Below are 6,564 nucleotides of genomic sequence, written 5' to 3' on the forward strand. Positions count from 1 at the left end.
GAGATTACTTCCTATGAGGAGATAATAAAAAGATTAAGATTACATAGTTTAAAAAGCAGATGAATAATAGATGACATATTAGATCTGTATAAAAAAATCAACAGTTTAGAAAAGGTAAATTAGACTCTTCAGTTTACATTTGTCATATGGTAGAACAATGAAATACAAAATAATACATTCAAATGCTTTATAAAACACACAATTAATCTATGGATCTCACTATCCCAAAATATTATTGAGGCCAACTGGTTAGTGAGATGAAACCAAGGAAGTGATATCAAGGGTAGGAAAGGCATACACAGTATTTACCAAACTCAACAATGTATGGAAATCAAAGACATACAACACCAGACCAAACTGAGAATATTTAGTACAAACGTAATCAAACTGCTAATATATGGCTGTGAGAGCAGGAGATCTACTAATATGTCAGAAGAAAACTAGGTGCCTTCTAAAATAAGCACCTACAAAAGATTCTGGGCATTGGCTGGAAAGAGGCCATTACTAATGAAGAGATCTGAGAAATCACCAACCAGCAGCTGGTTTCCGCAAGAATTAGAAAGAAGCACTGGATATATCTGGTGCATATACTCCAGATGCCAAACCACAAACTCCCACATGAAGCTGTCAAGTGGAAACCAACTGGTGTGAGAAAACAAGGCCGCCAAGAAAAGAAGAACCCTTAGCAGGGAGGGCAGAACAGTTGATTTCAAATCCCTAGAACTGATGGAAGCAGCAGGCAATGACAGAAAGGACGGGAAGAGACTAGTTTCAGCCCTGAGCAGCAGCACTGGCATGAGAATTATGTAATAATAACTTAATAAAAGCAACAGCCTCTGGCTTTGTCACAAATGTACAATGGGGGATTCTTAATATTTTTCCATGGCCAAAAACCAGTATGGTCTTTCCTTTCCTTGCCAGGATCTTCCAACTCTCTTGTTCCAAGGGTAACATCCACACCTCTTGGAGAGAAACCCTCAACCAATGAATCATAGAATCATAGCATATTAGGGTTGGAAGAGACCTCAGGAGGTCACCTACTACAATCCCCTGTTCAAAGCAGGACCAATCCCCAACTAAATCATCCCAGCCAGGGCTTTGTCAAGCTGGGCTTTAAAAACCTCTAAGGATGGAGATTCCACCACCTCCCTCGGTAATCCATGTAACAATGCTGGTTCTGGTGGGACCCAACGGAGAGTGCCAATTCAGGACAAATTGCTTAAAGCAGGGCAGTTACGGCCCAAGGCTGGGGGTTTTCCACCTCTAAGGCAAACCAAACCAGCCAGACAGAGAGGACTTTGGTTTTACCCCCCTGGCTAACCACAAGTCACACAGGCAAGTCCCTTAGACACCCCAGTTGCCCAGTATCTCCACCAGTGCCCCTCGTTATGGGGACAAATGGTTATGAAAACCAATAACCTTTTTTCTTTTACTGGGGTTTCTCAGTCCCAAAGGACCAAGCCCCAGACCCAGGTCAATATACAAATCAGATCTTACCCACAAATCACGCTGTTGCCAATCCTTTAGAATCTAACATCTAAAGGTTTATTCTTAAAAGGAAAAAGATAGAGATGAGAGCTAGCAGTGGTGAAATGGAATCAATGACATACAGTGATGGCAAAGTTCTTGGTTCAGGCTTGTAGCAGAGATAGAATAAACTGCAGGTTTAAATCAAGTCTCTGGAGAACATCCCCAGCTGGGATGGGTCATTCAGTCCTTTGTGTAGAGCTTCCGTTTGTAGCAAAGTCCCTCCAGAGGTAAGAAGGAGGATTGAAGACCAGATGGAGGAGCCGCAGCAGCTGTTTATAGTCTCTTGCCATGTGGTCTCTGCTTTCTTTGTCCCAAAGACAAGCTGTCCATCCCATGGTTTGGAAACACCTCAGAGTTCTGTCCCTAGGCAGGTCCCTGCCTGCCTGGCTGAGTCCCAAGACGTGTCTGCCTTCTCTCAGTGGGTCAGTTGTGTAGCTGATGGTCCTTAATGGGTCATCCAGCAGGCTGGGCAGAGCTGACACCAACTTGTCTGGGGTGTCACCCAGAAGCACAGCACACGTTTGAACTACAGACAGTACAGAGCCAATATTCATAACTTTAACTACAAAAATGATACATGCAAACAGATCACATAATCAGAACCAGCCAACCATCACCTTGTCTGAGACACCTCATTTGACCCCCTTTATACAAGATTTGGTGCCACTACAGGACTTTGGTCGCAACAATGATCTATACGGTCCCAGTTCATGTCAATAACATCACAACCCATTCCTGTGCTTCACCACCGTCCTAATGAAATACTTTTTCCTAATATCCAACTTAGATCTCCCCCAGTGCAACTTGAGACCATTACTCCTCGTTCTGTCATCTGCTACCACTGAGAACAGTCTAGATCCATCCTCTTTGGAACCCCCTTTCAGATAGTTGAAAGCAGCTATCAAATCCCCCCTCATTCTTCTCTTCCGCAGACTAAACAATCCCAGCTCCCTCAGCCTCTCCTCATAACTCATGTGTTCCAGTCCACTAATCATTTTTGTTGCCCTCTGCTGGACGTTTTCCAATTTTTCCACATCCTTCTTGGGGTGTGGGGCCCAAAACTGGATACAGTACTCCAGATGAGGCCTCACCAGGGTTGAATAGAGGGGAACGATCACGTCCCTCGATCTGCTGGCAATACCCCTACTTATACATCCCAAAATGCCGTTAGCCTTCTTGGCAACAAGGGCACACTGCTGACTCATATCCAGCTTCTCGTCCACTGTAACCCCTGGGTCCTTTTCTGCAGAACTGCTGCTGAGCCATTCGGTCCCTAGTCTGTAGCGATGCATGGGATTCTTCCGTCCTAAGTGCAGGACTCTGCACTTATCCTTATTGAACCTCACCAGATTTCTTTTGGCCCAATCCTCTAATTTGTCTCGGTCCCTCTGTGTCCTATTCCTACCCTCCAGCATATCTACCACTCCTCCCAGTTTAGTGTCATCTGCAAACTTGTTGAGGGTGCAATCCACACCATCCTCCAGATCATTTATGAAGATATTGAACAAAACCGGCCCCAGGACCGACCTTTGGGGTACTCTGCTTGATACTGGCTGCCAACATGACATGGAGCCATTGATCACTACACATTGAGCCCTACGATCTAGCCAGCTTTCTATCCACCTTATAGGCCATTCCTCCAGCCCATACTTCTTTAACTTGCTGACAAGAATACTGTGGGAGACCGTATCAAAAGCTTTGCTAAAGTCAAGGAACAACATGTCCACCGCTTTCCCCTCATCCACAGAGCCAGTTATCTCGTCATAGAAGGCAATTAGATTAGTCAGGCATGACTTGCCCTTGGTGAATCCATGCTGACTGTTCCTGATCACTTTCCTCTCCTCTAAGTGCTTCAGAATTGATTCCCTGAGGACCTGCTCCATGATTTTTCCAGGGACTGAGGTGAGGCTGACTGGCCTGTAGTTCCCAGGATCCTCCTCCTTCCCTTTTTTAAAGATGGGCACTAGTTGGTAAAAGCAGGGGTTTTACCCCTGCTGCTGTTATGGTCTGTCATGGCTGGTTGCCCCATGTTTCACTCTGCCTCTTTGCAACTGGGAAGATGTAGAGGGGGCTTATTTTGGGGGGAGGGACACCATCCCCCATCCCATTAACTCTTCCACCAACTGTAAGTTCCTGTGGGTGTGGGTCACCCTTATGAAGATGTAGCTCTTCTTCCACCCTGTGTGGTCTGCGCATCCACACTCATGGCTCATCCACCTTCACCGTCATGGGGGCACTTGGCCTTTGTCCACTGGCTCTGTTGTTGCCCTTCACTCATTAACTTGAGCAGGTTTTGCTGACCAGGTCAATCAGGCTAGAGGCTCATGTGGGCAGGGAGTACCACTTCATGAAGTAGAGCAGCTCACAGCTGCCCTACACACACTCAAGCTTGGGCTTACTTGTAGCCTGATCTATAGATTATGTATTAATTATATTGATTACTTAAGAATCCACAGTTATCACTGTGATGTTGCATTCCATATGCTTTATGAAAATATACTTATGAATATGACATATCTGGAATATGCTTTATGCTAAATACCCCTTATAAGGTATCGTTAGAAATCTTATAATCTACTGAATGTGTTCATCCTATTTGTATGCACGTATTATTTCTATGTCTGAAGTTAGAAATATGAGGTATGAACTTGTATCACTTATATAATTATGCAAAGCAAGAGTCATTAAGGATACTTCAGAAACTTGATGACTCTTAAGCAAGAAACCAAAAGCTGTAAATGGCTTTGTTTACCTGCAAGCCTTCCTCTGTAGGTGTGGGCCAGCCCAGGGAAAATGGAGACTGGAGTCTTACAAAAAGAAAAGGAGTGCTTGTGGCACCTTAGAGACTAACCAATTTATTTGAGCATGAGCTTTTGTGAGCTACAGCTCACTTCATCACGAAAGCTCATGCTCAAATAAATTGGTTAGTCTCTAAGGTGCCACAAGTCCTCCTTTTCTTTTGGCGAATACAGACTAACACGGCTGTTACTCTGGAGTCTTACAGAGACATGTGACCATGTCACCTGATACTGGAATCCATCTTAAACCTTGTACTTTTCCATCAGAGGCTGGGGAGGGGGTCAAACTGGGACAAAGGACTCCCGCCTTTGGCCAAATCTATATAAAGGGGTGGAGAAGGACAAAAGACACCCCAAGGGCAGAACAGGGGGTCTGAACCCCTAAGAACAAGCAATGGACTCAAAGGATTGTGTACAATGCTATTGTGTATAATCATGTTGAGTGAGCTCTTTTCTGAAAGCCTGTGATGTTCTCTACTTACTGATCACTGTGCGAGATGGATCCAGGCTGTGCTTAGGGATTTATGTATCGTGTATGTAGAGTCTGGAGCTGGTTCCTAAAGCTTCATCTCCCGCTCCCAGTAGGGTGGTGGCCAGCCAGGAAGGGAGGAGCTGCCTCCCCAGCCAGACAAAACTAACCCCCAGCACCTCGCATTGTACAACCCAGGAGAGACAAATGATGGGTCTCTAGTGTGCAAACAATGTGGAGTGTGTCCCAAAGTGAACTGAGAACTGGGGGGCTGGCTTCAGGCCTTTGGGGTGAGGAACCAGAGTGGAAAAGTCCCCAGGTCTGGTAGTGAAGAACTCGGGGTAGGCGGATTTGGGGATGCTTGGGACTGGAAGGGCTGGTGGGGTCACCCTGCAGGGATAACGAGGCTGCTGGAAGCCAGGGTGAGACCTTTCTGCCTGTGGGCTAGATGCTGGTGCCAGGGCTCCGAGCCAGAGCCACACAGGATTAAGGGACCCACGGTCACAGGGCAGGTGGTGACAGACCCCCTGACTGCTCTGGGGTGATCCCCAGAATGTCACACCACGATATCAGAATGTTTCACATCCAGGCTCGTGCTGTGTCTTGTCACTATTCCCTGTATAACATCAATACAGATTAACCCTCTCTTTGCCACCCTCTCAGCTGCAGCCCGTGGCCAGATTCATCCCCACACTGGCACTGTGGCTGGTGCAGGGGGGTGGCTCGTATGCTCAGGGGTGCCTTAACTTGTGCCCTGCCTCAGTGCTTCCTCTGGGCCATTGCAGAGATGTAAGAATGCCCCTGCCATGTCTCCTCCAGCCCCTGGCGCACCCCAGAACACCCCGTTACTCCTCTGTGCTGGGGTCTTGGAGAGGGGGCCTAGGGGCTCTCTGAGGTGGGGGTATTATCCAAGGGGCTGTATCAATATCTTCTACTGTATCAAAATCTCCAGCTTCCCTGCTTTAACTTCATTCCCCTCCTGTCTATCACAAATGCTGCTGCTAAAGTCACTCCCTCTCCAAGCGCATTCTGTCCTCCTCACTTCCCCTCACTGACTTCTGGCCTGTTACCACGTTCAATCCATATTCTGTGGGCTTGAGCCCCATTGCCCTGCACCTTGTCACCTACGCCAGCGCAAAATGGATGTAAAACGTTGCCCAGCAGGAACGAAAGTGCTTCACACCCCAAAGTACACTGGTGTAATTCACTTCACAAGGGGCCGGGTGACAGGAAATCAGAGTCACTGAGCAGAGTCCAGCCTGTTACCTGCGTCATCTCCCTGTATCCTGCTTCCTTGGTTTCATCTCTCGCTCGCTCTCTGTGGCTCAGTCTTACTGCGTTCTCTTTTTATTATATAAGTCCCCAGGACGTGCAGGTGTCTGTTACCGAATCACCAACTGACCCTATGGCTGTAACCTTCCTCCTTCCGTGCCCTTCCTTTCAAGTCCTTCCTTCAAATGGAGCCAAGTTTCAAACTCACACACAACACGGTACCTTGGGGCTGCTAATTCAGCTTGGAGACCCAACGTGTATTCATCCTTCAGGGGCTGCTGGTCCCTGCGGCCTGTACGCCGTCCACCGGAGCTGTGCGGCTTTCACAGAAAAGTCAAACTTTCACATGGTTTCGGATTAAACTGTTTCCGTTTCACTTTCTATTTGGGGTCACACCCAGGAGCTGTAGGAGGAGTTACTTGGTCAGTGAATTCCATTGACGGGAAAACACCTTGGAGCTGGTTTACCAGGGTTGTTTTCTCAGATTAGTTCTCA

At 47.0% G+C, this 6,564-nt stretch overlaps 1 protein-coding gene across 5 annotated transcripts in view; it reads right to left on the reverse strand.

Annotated features, from left to right (window-relative positions):
* The window catches only part of LOC140905759 (stonustoxin subunit alpha-like), a 49,001-nt gene extending 42,437 nt beyond the window's left edge, over nt 1-6,564 (reverse strand). For 3 of the 5 annotated variants that reach the window (XM_073329184.1, XM_073329183.1, XM_073329182.1), the window contains exon 1: nt 6,064-6,563. The gene's annotated coding sequence lies outside the window, so the exon portion shown is untranslated. Of the gene's footprint in view, nt 1-6,063 lie in introns of all 5 variants that reach the window. The other 2 variants (XM_073329186.1, XM_073329187.1) reach the window with 1 other exon arrangement.

The sequence above is a fragment of the Lepidochelys kempii genome, chromosome 2, assembly GCF_965140265.1.
Source record: "Lepidochelys kempii isolate rLepKem1 chromosome 2, rLepKem1.hap2, whole genome shotgun sequence".
Classification (NCBI taxonomy): domain Eukaryota; kingdom Metazoa; phylum Chordata; order Testudines; family Cheloniidae; genus Lepidochelys; species Lepidochelys kempii.